Below are 15,324 nucleotides of genomic sequence, written 5' to 3'. Positions count from 1 at the left end.
TAACCACACAAATGGAGAATTCATAAAATAAGCGGTCGCCCGTTTGGTGTCATTAGGAGAAACAGATCTCTACATTTATAAGTAACCTGTTCACTATATTTACTGGTTACCCACGCAGTTATATCTTCTCTCTCCATCTACAGGTTATGTCCATTGTGAGAGCCCACGTTGTGCAGAACTGGAAATGTAAATAAATTTCCTTGGGGGGAAAAGCAGTTCCTTCTTCAGGGTGATAATTTTCTGAGTGTCGGATGTTCCTTTCTGTGATATAATCATAAACATTACGACGTATTGCATCATCAGCAGATGGATCTATGTTGACAGTTCCCCTTATCTCTAGATTGCTTTTTCCGCATAGTTTCCAGCTCCGTGTTCGTGTTCTAACATTTCCTTGCCAGTCTTCACTACAGTGTTTTTGTTTATATGCGAAGCTGAAGCAGTTCTTTCGCTCACCTTGTTACAGGACACAAGCGGGCCTCCACACATAAAATATTTCCTCTGCTGACGACATACATCGCACCACCTGACTAAGAGAACGATGTTGGACGTTTCCGCTGATCTCATCTGACTGACTTGCTTTTGCCATTCCTGTAGTTCACACAGCAAAGAACAGAAACAACAATAATTCTGGTTTCATTTTGTTAATGCCAATGGACATTGTTCCATTTAAAAATGTAACCCACCATAGAGATTACGAAGATCTCTGTTTGGCCTGCAATGCCATTGTGGTCTCTTGGTTACACTTCCTTTATTTCAAAACAGCCAACAAAAGCGCCTTCTGTTTCAGACGTGTTTGATAATTCACTTTTTTACGTAACGCAAAAACCTTAAGGTAATACTTTCAACAGTTACTAAAAATACAATCGTCTAAAAATTACAGTATTGTTTTGCACCACCAGTGCAGCAATACTCATATCTATTGTCATACTCGATACGTAGATAGCAGAGATTTGATTTACTCTCTCAGCGTTCATTTGTCTACCACTCTACGATGACTGAGACGGCAACAAAGAAAAGTAATTGAGTAGTTGAAAGAACTCCGTCATTTACAGTTATCCTTCGCTGCATTAGACGTAGTAATTGTAGTTTGATGTGACGTTAATACGCCGGCCGGTGTGGCCAAGCGGTTAAAGGCGCTACAGTCTGGAACCGCGGGACTGCTACGGTCGCAGGTTCGAATCCTGCCTAGGGCATGGATGTGTGTGATGTCCTTAGGTTAGTTAGGTTTAAGTAGTTCTAAGTTCTAGGGGACTGATGACCTTAGAAGTTGAGTACCATAGTGCTCAAAGCCATTTGACGTTAATACTTGAAATAATTTTAGGTGGCGTGTAAGAAAGTACATGCTTGGAGTATTATCAATTGAAACGCTCGAAGCAAATAATAAGTAACCAAAGGTAAATAAGATTCTGGTTCTGTGTTCTGCACGCTTTTTGCTAATCAGTTAGATTTTTATGTTCCCAGAACATTATCCAGAAGACAAAAAGCAAAATAAACTGTTGCGAATTATTCCTCGCACATAAATGAGAGGTGACGCTGTTAGTTACGTAAAACATTCAAATATGGGTCTCTGTAGGCAAAGGAAAAGATAATCAAATTTAAAGTACTGCCAAAAGAGGAGGGAATGCTATGAAAGACAAGAAAAAATGAAGATTGAATGGAAAAAGAAATGACTGGGTGTTGTGTGATGTCCTTAGGTTAGTTAGGTTTAAGTAGTTCTAAGTTCTAGGGGACTGTTGACCATAGATGTTAAGTCCCATAGTGCTCAGAGCCATTTGAACCTTTGGAAAAAGAAAGTGGGTAAGCACCAGATGTGAATTGTGCTTCTTTCGCCCTTGGCGGAGATGTGAAAAATGCCGAGTTGCACCGTGGTTGGAAATCTACGTTAAACAATAGCCCCCACCCCAACTGGCTGGATAAGTCAGTTCAAAAATCAGAGAAAGACTGAGGGTAAAGGTCGGAGGAAAGGAAGGAAGAAAAATTACGGTTAAACGTCCCATCGACGACAACGTCATTAAAGACGCAGCACAAGCTCGAATTGGGAAAGGAGAGGAAAGAAAATCCGCAGTTCCCTTTCAGAGGGACCACCCCGTCATTCGTAAGGCTGGAGCACACCACCTCTTAACAGGTTCTGCCCTTGATAGGCATTGCGGTTTTCAAACCAACCTTTGAGTCGAGGGCAGTTTTACTTTACCACATTCTCTTTTATGGTCTACACTATTGACAATTATCTGCTAGTCGACACCTGTTAAAAATATTGCAACCAATACTGATAAGGAACTATAAAAATTTCGAGGTTCATTCTTACAGAAATATTTCTCTTTCGTTTCAGGTCAGTTTCCTGATGTCTGCGTCTGCTAGAAATATCGAGAAAAAGCCTACTGACATCGAACGTAACCGAGCGCAACCGGAATTCGGGAGAGGTAAGTAAGCCAGGAGGGGGCTTGAAAGCTTCGCTATTGGCCGAATAAATAAGGTTTTATGAGGCAAATGTTACGCCTATACACGGCCGTGCGATAACATACTTTTTTTTTTTTTAGATTACTTGAAACAATGTCTTTAATCCAATTGCAGCCGGGACGATAAGATGTGGTAGAACGTTTTTTGTTAGTATGAACTTCTATATAAATAAGACTCTTGGAAGGCTCTTTCATTTTTATCCAACCACTGTAAATCTCTTTCGCGATATTCAGTGCGTCCTACAAACCGTAGTGGAAATAACTGTAGCACTCTGCATTATATATTTTTCTGTTTCATTTTTGTGTTATCGTGTAATTCGGAGGTTAGTAGAATTGCTTCTACAGATCACTGAGGACAAACCTCGCCTCTTAACCATGTATGTATACTCGATGTACGATACTGTTACACAGGGTGATTGACATAAGCTGTTCGCCTCAAATATTTCCATAAAATTAAGAAACGGTGACTCTAAATTATACGATATTCCTTCTTAAAGAGTGTATAGTCTCTTGTCATATCTATATTGATTAAAGAGATACCGGCATCAGCTTCGGTTTGCGGATGAAACTACAGTAATTTCTGCTCCTAGTATCGTAATTATCAAAGACATAAATTTAGTCGCGTTTCAAATTACGAAATATGACAAGTAACTGTGGTGAAATTACAATATTTATTGCCATATTTAGAACACGATTTCGCTGCCTTGAACATCAAACCGACTTCTGACTTTAGCCGAAGTTCGTGTCAACTGGCGCGAGCGTCTGGTGGCGTATTCCAGCTTTTGTTGTTGTTGCATTGAGTTCGAAGGCTGGTGTGGTGCAGCTCTCCACGTTATTGGATCCTGTGTAAGCTTCTTCATCTCCGCAAACTAATGCAACCTACACCCTTCGCTTACTGTATTCAAACATACATGTTCCTCTACAATTCTTATCCCCCTCCCCCCACACACACAAACACTTCCCACGTTACGAAATTGACGATTCCCATCCCTTCTTTTAGTTATATACGGCATAAATTCCTTTTCCTCCTAATTCCATTCAGTTCCTCTTCATTATGTTCCTGTGTGAGTTCAGCTCCTTACCTGAGTAGTCAGCACGTCTGACTGCCATGCAGTAGAGCCGGGTTCGATTCCCGGCTGGGTCTTGTGTTGTCCTCATCATCATTTCCTCACCATCGACACGCAAGTTGCCGCATGTCGCGTCAGCTGAAAAGACTGGCAACCCAACGGCCGAACTTTCTGAGGTGGGAACTCCCAGCAATCAGTGCCATACGATCGTGTTTACGTCCATATATAGTTTCCTATGTAATCTCTAGCATCTTTCTATAGCACATTTCGAAAGATTCTTGTTGTGACCAGGCGAAACTACTTTCTTCCAGCCTTAACTATGGGTTCTTTGATTGGTTGTTGAGGCGACACATCCAACTAGAACACATGAAATACTAGTCCATCTTATTATATAAATGAATTTTAGGTTTACTTAACTTTGAGGCTCTTCGTTGTCACAGGCGCGCTGGACAATTTTGCAAGTGTCATAATAAGATTAGCAAAGCAACACTTGATGCACTAATTAACAAACTATTCCCTTGCAGAACAATGTTCCACTTTGGTCATATACTGTGATGTTGACTCCTTCAGATGAGGTCACAAACTGGGCAAAGCTCTTGCTAGCTGAGCACTATATTCACCTCAGTGTAAGGGCGCTGCTCTGATGAGAGGGGAAGCGAGGCCTTCGGGAGCGCCTGCCACACGTCACTGCGGCTTGCAGCGACTTTGGCGTGGCAACGTAGTCTCTGTATGATACCACACTTCTGTTCTGTCCTCGTCCACGTTTTTGTTTCAGTACAAGGCTACAAGCCAGGCAACTACCTGTAGCAAAAAATTTCTAACGCTTAAATTACATTCGATGTTAAGAAATCCCTCTTTTTCACAAAGTTTTTGTTGCTACTGCCAGTAGGAATTTAAAATCCTCTCTACTTCAGCTATCGTCAGTTTTTTGCTGCCTAAACAGGAAAACTTGTATAATGCATTCAGTGTCTCTGTAGGCAAGGTGGAGTGCATGGCGTTCTAGGATTTGGAGGGCTTTGTAGAATCTGGGAGGGGCGGAAATCCAAGCGACGCTGGCGGATCAAGGATTTGTAGATGTGAAGGATGGTGGAAGAATGCCGTCCGCATGTCTTTGCGGACAGGAGTTTCGGGAGGAGGAGTCTATTTAGGGTTTTGTGTGGAGATGGGGAGTCCAGGCGAGGTGACAGTCAAGGGTGAGGCCAAGGTATTTCAGGGTAGGAGTGAGGTGGATAGGGCGACCGTAAATGGCGAGGTAAAAATCGTGCAACCGGAAGGAGCGGGTGGTACGACGTATGATGATTGCCTGGCTCTTGGAAGGGTTGATGCGAAGGAGCCACTGGTTGCACTTGGCGGTGAACTGGTCGAGGTGGGGTTGAAGGGTATGTTGGGACCGTTGAAGGGTAGGATAGAATGCCAGGAAGGCGGTGTCGTCAGTAAATTGGAGGAGATGAACAGGCGGGGCAGGTTTGAGCATATCGGCGCCTGTGCTGGCACTATTCCCGCTTATAAACCTACTATTGCGGCAGCTGGCACCAACCAGAAAGGGCCGAAAAGACGCGTGAGCGGAAGGCAAGTTGGGCAGCTCCGCCCCCTCCTCCCCCTCCCACGGGACCGAATGACGTCAGGTGGCGAGATGAGCCGGCGCCACGTTTGAAACTGCCGCTCCCGCCTCCCTATAAGCCTCATTGCTTCATTTTTGACGTCCAAAGCCCGCCCCCACGCCCTACTCAGTGTGCAGCCCTGGTCTCCGTTAAAATAGTTGCTGCTCATTCTAATCTCGACCGCCTCTTTTCTAACGGAATCTCGTTATGTTGACGCATGAGCCAAGACTCTCATGTTCTGAAACAGTATTTTGTCTCTTTTTCGAGGCAATGCTCAGCTATGGGCGACTTGTCGAGCTCCCTTTGCTTAATACACTCCTGGAAATAGAAAAAAGAACACATTGACACCGGTGTGTCAGACCCACCATACTTGCTCCGGACACTGCGAGAGGGCTGTACAAGCAATGATCACACGCACGGCACAGCGGACACACCAGGAACCGCGGTGTTGGCCGTCGAATGGCGCTAGCTGCGCAGCATTTGTGCACCGCCGCCGTCAGTGTCAGCCAGTTTGCCGTGGCATACGGAGCTCCATCGCAGTCTTTAACACTGGTAGCATGCCGCGACAGCGTGGACGTGAACCGTATGTGCAGTTGACGGACTTTGAGCGAGGGCGTATAGTGGGCATGCGGGAGGAGGCCGGGTGGACGTATCGCCGAATTGCTCAACACGTGGGGCGTGAGGTCTCCACAGTACATCGATGTTGTCGCCAGTGGTCGGCGGAAGGTGCACGTGCCCGTCGACCTGGCACCGGACCGCAGCGACGCACGGATGCACGCCAAGACCGTAGGATCCTACGCAGTGCCGTAGGGGACCGCACCGCCACTTCCCAGCAAATTAGGGACACTGTTGCTCCTGGGGTATCGGCGAGGACCATTCGCAACCGTCTCCATGAAGCTGGGCTACGGTCCCGCACACCGTTAGGCCGTCTTCCGCTCACGCCCCAACATCGTGCAGCCCGCCTCCAGTGGTGTCGCGACAGGCGTGGATGGAGGGACGAATGGAGACGTGTCGTCTTCAGCGATGAGAGTCGCTTCTGCCTTGGTGCCAATGATGGCCGTATGCGTGTTTGGCGCCGTGCAGGTGAGCGCCACAATCAGGACTGCATACGACCGAGGCACACAGGGCCAACACCCGGCATCATGGTGTGGGGAGCGATCTCCTACACTGGCCGTACACCACTGGTGATCGTCGAGGGGACACTGAATAGTGCACGGTACATCCAAACCGTCATCGAACCCATCGTTCTACCATTCCTAGACCGGCAAGGGAACTTGCTGTTCCAACAGGACAATGCACGTCCGCATGTATCCCGTGCCACCCAACGTGCTCTAGAAGGTGTAAGTCAACTACCCTGGCCAGCAAGATCTCCGGATCTGTCCCCCATTGAGCATGTTTGGGACTGGATGAAGCGTCGTCTCACGCGGTCTGCACGTCCAGCACGAACGCTGGTCCAACTGAGGCGCCAGGTGGAAATGGCATGGCAAGCCGTTCCACAGGACTACATCCAGCATCTCTACGATCGTCTCCATGGGAGAATAGCAGCCTGCATTGCTGCGAAAGGTGGATATACACTGTACTAGTGCCGACATTGTGCATGCTCTGTTGCCTGTGTCTATGTGCCTGTGGTTCTGTCAGTGTGATCATGTGATGTATCTGACCCCAGGAATGTGTCAATAAAGTTTCCCCTTCCTGGGACAATGAATTCACGGTGTTCTTATTTCAATTTCCAGGAGTTTATGTCTCTTGTGCTCAGTACAACTCCATACACACCGGGCACACGAAGCGCTATGTCATCTTCAGCAGTGCGCAAGATATCTCGTATCTTGGGGGGCGGGCCGGAACACTGGTCTCAATCCATGTGTCTGCAGTACACGTCCTAGCTTGCTGAAGAAAGATTTCGTTGAATGATTTGCAAAGATTCCATGGTGCACAGACATAAGTGGTAAGGACGTAATTGGCATACGTTACATCACTATGGAGAGTTTAAATATCCAGGTTGTTTTTATAATGAAAGTGCCACGTATTCGTACTGGAGGTAGTATTGCTGAAATCATGTTGAGATATGGCGCGCCTTACTAGGGACGAGCAATGTGTAGTATTGTGTGGTGTGGGCAGTCCTGAGAGACGGCATAGCAAATTTAGTAAATTATTACAATACACACACACATGGGCAATTAATTGCAACTCCTCGAGCGGTGATGAGGTGAGACATCAGTCTCTTTGTGTCCAATGTATAGGCAGGAATTGTCGGTGACAGACTCATAAGGCCATACACTTTACCAAAAATATTAACAGGTGTTGTGTACCACCGATTTCTGTGCAGTGAATTACTAGCGCCATTGGAGAACGTTACCTGACCGCAAAATTTGGAGGGTCGTGTGTTGCTCGAGAAGTTCCGGTAGCAATGCCTCACCGTTCGCCGGGCCAGAATACGTTGGATTTCCGATTATAGGGGTATTTAAAGCAACTGGTGTAATCTTAACCCATCCACACTGTGGAGACGTTACAGGAGCTCTTTATCAGTGGATATGACGCAATTCGAATAGAGAAAGATATATCTGAAAGAAGGGCTGAAGCCTGTGTCAGTGGGTGTGTTAACCACATGCAGCATTGCCTGTAGTGTCTACATCTACGGAGCAGACAGATGGGAATAAGAAGACAGATTTCCCCATATCTAGTTTTGACCTATACTGCCTCCTGTATAACGTGCCTTTTTGTGGCATTTAACCAACGTCTTTATAATTTCTTTATGAATTTCCAGGTTATCAGAGTCCGAATAAACGAAGTTCCACTGTAATGTTGATAATTTGTTAACATTTTCAACGTCCGAAGGAACGGAAACAACTAACTTAGCGACAGAACACTTTCTTACAGCTCGCGTATCATCTATGCCAAGATTGTATTGCTCTAAAAAGGTTCTGTTCGCAAGAAATCTTTCTGTTTCGCATTCAGTCTAAGTCCACTACCATCGTATAACAGATGGAGGGGTTTGCTTAGAAGTTTCCCTTTACGCCAGCCCGCCTGTTCCTTCTGCTCGTTCTTTTCCGCGTGCATTTTTTCTGCCCCCGTCTGTCATCTGGAGTCTGGTAACGTGCGTCTCGGACAGGATCAATTGGAGATGTCTCTCAGACGCCACTTCCAGTTGACAAGCTATTTCCAGAGCCCGTTGTCGATGCAGGAACTCCACTCTCTCAGCGCTGGAGCGATGCAGCAGTGTTTGGTGGCTGTAGCGGAAAATTCTGGAGGCCGTAGTGCAATAGATCAGTGTTACCTAGTCTCTGCTTGTATGCTGTTACCTCCGTACCACTGCGACTTTAAGAACTCGCGAACAAAATTACGTTTTTCCCATATTTTTGCTTAATTGCTGGAATGGTTACGAAACTTTTGTGTTAACCTTCGTACTCTTGTGCTCAGATTTTATGAACTGAACGTTTATATTGGTGGGCAATCTGTTTTTCTTGGGAGAAGTAGAATTAAAATACTAAATTAAGAAAACTGGCTTTATTCATCAAAAATTTAGAACATGCAGCGTATATTCTTCATCAACGCTGAAATAAACGTTTTTTATCCTAATATTGGAATTTTTCCAGTGTTTGCAATGCTCGATTTTATTTATTAACTGACAAATTAAATGCGAAATATATTTATGTACTCGAAAGTACCACAAAACGTTATTTAATTATTACCTACACACTATGTGCCCGGACACCTCCAGAAACATACGTTTCTCATATTGGGTGCATTGTGGCGCCACCTACTGCCAGGTATTCCATATCAGTGACCTCAGTAGTCACTAGACGTCGTAAGAGAGCAGAATGGGGTGCTCCGCCGAACTCACGGACTTCGAACGTGGTCGGGTGATTGCGTTGAAGAGGGTCGTAATGTGTAATTGGCAGACATCCATCTAGACCATCACATGGGAATTCCAAACTGCATCAGGTTCCACTGAAAGTACTATGACAGTTCTGCAGGAGGTGAAAAATCTTGGATTTCATAGTAGAGAGGCTGCTCATAAGCCACACATCACGCCGGTAAATGCCAAACGGCGGCTCGCTTGATGTAAGGAGCGAAGACATTGGACGTTTGAACAGTGGAAAAACGTGTGGAGTGACGAGTCACGGTACACAATGTAGCGATCCGATGGCAGGTGAACGTCATCTGCCAGCGTGTGTAGTGCCAACAGTAAAATTCGAAGGCGGTGCTGTTGTGGTGTGGTCGTTTTCTTCATGGAGGGGGCTTGCACCCCTTGTTGTTTTGCGTGGCGCTATCACAGCACAAGCCTACACTGATGTTTTAAGCACCTTTTTGCTGCTCACTGTTGAAGAGCGATTGCACCTTCTAACACGATCGAGCACCTCTTCATAATGGAAGGCCTTTGGCTGAATGGTTACACAAGAATAACATCCCTGTAATGAACTGGCCTGCCCAGAGTTCTGACCTGAATCCTATAGAACACCTTTGGGATGTTTTGGAACGCGATTTCGTTCCAGGCCTCACCAATCGATATCGATACCTCTCCTCAGTGCAGCACTCCGTGAAGAATGGGCTGTCATTCCCCAAGAAGCCTTCCAGCACCTGACTGAACGTATGCCTGCGAGAGTGGAAGCTGTCATCGAGGCTAAGGGTGGACCAGCACCATATTGAATTCCAGCAGTACGTATGGAGGGCGTCACGAACTTGTAAGACATTGCCGGCAAATGTGGCCGAGCAGTTCTAGTCGCTTCAGTCTGAAACCGCGCGACCGCTACGGTCGGAGCTTCGAATCCTGCCTCGTGCATGGATGTGTGTGATGTCCTTAGGTTAGTTAGGTTTAAGTAGTTCTAAGTTCTAGGGGACTGATGACCTCAGAAGTTAAGTCCCATAGTGCTCAGAGCCATTTGAACCATTTTTGTAAGTCATTTTCAGCCAGGTGTGCGGACACTTTTGATCACATAGTGTATGTGAAAGTCCAGTCAGTAAATTTTTCATAATTTTGATAATTTTTGCATTGCAAAGAATAGTTATATTTTTGTATTAAGCGCAGATACATTTTGCATTTACTTCACTGAGAAAATGTGAAAACCTTACATCTGAAGCATGAAGCCGGGTTTGATTCATCATCTGAGGCCGACACACATGGTACGGAACGTCGTTGCTGTTGGTGGTGGCGCAGGCTTTGGTGTTCTGGGGCGCTGCGTCATCTTTATCATCACATTCATCCTGTTGTGGACTGGTAAGACAGCCAATCCACAGTGACGGGTAGCCGAAAGGCACGCGTTAAAGCTCACGCAGACTGGCGTGAGGTCTGGAACAGTTAACTGAAATTGTAGTAGCAAATAAAGTACGTAGTTGAAGTAATACTTAACTTTATTCCACAATTGGAGAACATCGCTCTTGAATGTACATGCTTTTAATATCTCAATATTAATTGGTAATGGCGCCTTGCTAGGTCGTAGCAACTGACGCAGCTGAAGGCTATGCTAACTATCGTCTCGGCAAATGAGAGCGTATTTGTCAGGGTAGCATCGCTAGCAAGTCGGCTGTACAACTGGGGCGAGTGCTAGGACGTCGCTCTAGACCTGCCGTGTGGCGGCGCTCGGTCTGCAATTACTGACAGTGGCGACACGCGGGTCCGACGTATACTAGCGGACCGCGGCCGATTTAAAGGCTACCACCTAGCAAGTGTGGTGTCTGGCGGTGACACCACACATCCTCTCTTTTCTCTTGCATTCTGTCTTTTGAATCCGACAGTATAGGTTATTACGAATTTAGACTAAACTGCTACATCGAAAAACAAATGAGTCGCTGTATTGTTACGGTGAAATGAACAATCACTTATGGTATCGAGGAAGGTATATCAGCGTGTTATCGTATTCTAAACATATTCTTTCATAATTACTTAGAACAAATAGAAATTACTAGGGACGTTCAATAAGTAATACAACGCATTTTTTTTTCTCGGCCGATTTCGGTTGAAAAAATGCGGAATTTGTTGTGGGACGTCGTGGCATGTACCTATTTCAGCCACTGTAATTTCATGAAGTTCCGATAGGTGGCAGCGCTGCACATAGGCTTCAGAATGGCGTCTGAAAGGAGGATGCGTTCCAAGCAGAGAGCTGTCATTGAGTTTCTTGTGGCGGAAAACCAGAGCATCACAGATACTCACAGGCGCTTGCACAGCGTCTACGGAAACCTGGCAGTGAACAAAAGCACGGTGAGTAGTTAGGCGTGGCGTCTGTCATCATAGCAACAAGGTCGCGCTAACCTGTTCGATCTCCAAATAAAGATGCCAAATGAAAACACCTTCAGCCGTCCATATTTTCAGTTTTATCTTATTTTGCTACCAGTTTCAGCATTACGCTACACCATCTTCAGGCTCCCTGACCGACGTGTTGGAAGAATCTCACTTCTTGTACAGTCCTAATAGGGGCCAGCATGCAGTCACTGGTATCCGTAGACTCCTTTCTAACAACACAGTCCCTTCGATCATCACGTGCAGATTCAGACTGTCGGGTGTCCCGCGTTCCAGCCGGCTCCACACAACTATGACTACTGCAGTGCTGGAGCGTGCGGACACTCGTAAGCTGCCTCTTACGTGAGGAAGACATTTTTTACCAGTTTTAATAAATTATTGTCTCTTATTGATGTATTCACGATAGTTAGGAAGTGCTGTAGTCCGTAGCCGGCCTTGAGTCGGAGAGCATTTCCCACGCTGGCTGGCTAGGTGACGAAGCGACCAATGTCGCGCGTAGTGGGGTGGGACTCGGCGCTGGACCGTAGCAACAAGCGTCAGCCTGGGCAATGTACATGACGGGAAGTACCGCCATCTTGGCGCCAAAGCCACCGATTTTGTTTATTTATATTTAATAATTAAAGTCCTTTATGACAACATGAATACTAGGAGGAGCCTCTGCATGTTTAAAACTATTTATCATAATTTTGCATCGTTAAAATTCACACCCGTTCTTTAACAAATGCATATCTCAGTAAATACGAACTTGATCGGAAATCCACGAACTGTGACGAAACTAGTAAGAGATACGGACTGCGCGCCAAAGTCGGCAGTCGGCGTTAAGAGCTCTTCCTGTCATGTCCGATGGTAGCCATGCTCTCGGTTACGAGTAGTTTGTGGTATGAGTGTTTCATTATTGATGTAATAGGAATAAAATTGATATTAGGGCATTCTGAATGTTAATTTCGAGTAAATAGATACCCCGAAGTTGATCGACAGCAATTTCAGAAAATTAGCTTCCACCGACAGAGACATCCAATGTGCCAATGAAGAAACTGCACGGGACGACATTTACGAGGGCTGCACCGCGCACAGGTAGGAGGAAATCCGACGACACGACCCACCAGGGCGGATCAAGGAAGGTCCGACTTACACTCACAAATTCCGGGTGGAAATGCTGACCAGTTACACTGTACGTCACATATACCACCCTCTACGGACTCGCGGCTAAGCTGAGTAATAACAGTATCCGTTTAGAAGCGAGGAGATCCTGTACACTCTCGTTCGTGGTGATCGACGGATCGCAATGAGACACCTCGGTGCTCAACTGGACGTCTCTGTTGGTAGTGTTGACCGACTCGTCCACTTGTTGGCGTACTCCGAGGTGTGTGCCCGCAGCGTTCCTCGCCATCCGACTTCCATCTGTTTCGCCCTATGAAGGATGCACTTCGCGGGAAGCACTATGTGGCTGATGGGGACGTTTTTGATGCAGCGTTGGCTTCGACGTCGACCAGTACAGTGGAGCCAAGCGTACCCAGTAAGTTGGCGTGATGCCGTCGCATTGGACGGAGATTATGTTGGAAAATACGGATTTGTAGCCCAAAGAGTGGGAATAATATGATGTATTGGAATTCTGAATAAAACCAGCAAGAAAACAGTAGCACTACGTACTCAACGCCCCTCGTATGTTTATTCAAAAATGTTCAAATGCGTGTGAATTCCTATGGAACCAAACTGCTGAGGTCATCGGTCCCTACACTTACACACTACTTAAACTAACTTACGCTAAGAACAACACACAGAGCCTATAACACTCCTAACTGCTACTACTATACCATAATCTCGAAACTGGAGGCAGTTTGCAAACAGAATTATTATGTTAGGTTAATAATGGTATAAAGTAACAGAACGGTGTTACCCTCTGAGAGGAATTTTGCTAGGTTAACCGTGTTGTACCTAACGGGAATGGCTTATCGGAATGAAAGTCAGAAGGACGTAAATGTTTGAACAGTAACAAACAAAATTTTGTTTATCTGTACTGTTCAATTGATAAAGAAAACGGTCGCCAGCCTAATTAGGCAAGAGAAAGATTAACGTTCTCGTTTAAGAAAGTAGATATAAGTAACTATAATGGACAAACACAACCTAGACTTACCCACACGCGAGAGCAATGAACTCTGACACACACATATGTTTTAAGATTGAAGCTAACAGTTAGAGCAGCAGCAACTATTTGCAAAATTATAACATGTACCGAAACACACTATTACTTTCAGGGCTTACACAAAGTGAATGGTCTTTATAACATTTCTATTAATATGCACTTCTAATACACAAGAGAGACAAACACTTAGCAATCACGAACATATAGTTTTCTACTATTGCAGTTTCCCACTTTTACTACAGCGAAACACAATGTTGACAAAATTGCAAGAAACTGACTCACCTTTTAGAATTTACTACAGACAACAATGTGATCATTTACTTTATAAGCCTCAGTCTTAAGAACTTTTAATTTTGAAGTTAGCAACAGCACTTTAAATAGCAGTTTTAATAGGAAAATTATTTTGAGCAAATAACATTTACTTTAACTCACTCTATTGCCACATTAGCTTTAACTTTCTTTTTACTAAGTTCAAGAGGCATTAATTAGCAAAACTCTAGGCTTTAATTTCTTTTAGTAAGGACACTCGGATATCACTTTAGCTCAAACGGAGAGGAACCTCAGAGGTGTTATGATGAGGAGAAAAATCAAGGTAGGTACATAAATTCAGATACAAATTACCTTATATTTCAGCACATTAGAACGTCCATTAAGCTGATCCTTCACTGTACATCATTGTAGTATTACGTTGCAATGATTGCGCAATGTGGTGGCAACTGCATGTTGGTAGGTGGAATTGTAGGCAGAATTGCTAGACTCTGTCATTTCTTGGCGGCGATGATAGATACAAACTCCAGAATAGTTCCAGCTATTTATCCATCCATCCGAGGCATTGGAAAGAAGCAGGAAAAACCTCTCTCGGAATCAGCACAATATGCATCTTTTACATGGCAGTGCACGGACTCGTAGCTCGTCCCCGACTCGTAGCTCGTCTCCGACTCGTAGCTCGTCTCCGACTGACTATCAGTTCCACCTTTTCTACCTAGGCCAACCACAATTTGCGCGCGCTACACAGTTCCGTTCCCGAGGGGAACCACTACACCGTTTACATACAAACTAACTAAGAACCCTAAGTGAGGATCGGCAATTTACATAACAGCAACCAAATACATTAAATAAGACAGAACATTTGCACATATTGACATTTCTACAAAAAATTATTCACACAGAAATTACAATTATATATTGTAAGTTTTGTTCCCTCCAAGTGGGACAAAGAATATAAATTGCAGATACACTACTTTGCATTGAACCAAAACAAGACATCAAAGTTTATATAAAGAAAGCAGTATACAATTTTATATTATCGATTCAATCACACACATTTACAGAAGCTCAATGATGTAACATTAAATTAAAGAAAAAAAATAAATCCATACAGCATAAGAGCTGTGGTGTTACAACCCATGCCCAAGGGAGGACTCGAACCTCCGGCGGGAGGGGCCGTATGTTTATTTCTCGAAGCCGTGTTAACTAACATTGCGATACACAGCGTTCTTCAAGAAGATGCTGCCAGATAATGAAAGCGCGCGGAAATGGAAACAAGTGATACAGAGAAAATTCATACTGTTAAGTATCGGTTACAGCATGATTAGTTTATTCTCTAAGTTAGAAAAAAGCAAAAGTTGGCTGTAGCGTATGTGCTACATAAGGACGAAGGAGGGTAAATCCCTCCACAACTTTTGTACAGTTGCTCTGTAGTAAAAAGTTCGGCGAAAACTGTCTTAACGATTCTGTGTAACTGGCGAACCAGCTTCTTGATTTTACTGTGACCTCACTTGAAACTATAAATAGAGAACGGCACTTTTCAGGAATATAAATT

The sequence above is a fragment of the Schistocerca cancellata genome, chromosome 8 (genome assembly GCF_023864275.1).
Source record: "Schistocerca cancellata isolate TAMUIC-IGC-003103 chromosome 8, iqSchCanc2.1, whole genome shotgun sequence".
In the NCBI taxonomy this organism is placed as follows: domain Eukaryota; kingdom Metazoa; phylum Arthropoda; class Insecta; order Orthoptera; family Acrididae; genus Schistocerca; species Schistocerca cancellata.
The sequence above is the reverse complement of the archived record's forward strand: the minus strand, read 5'-3'. Positions refer to the sequence as shown.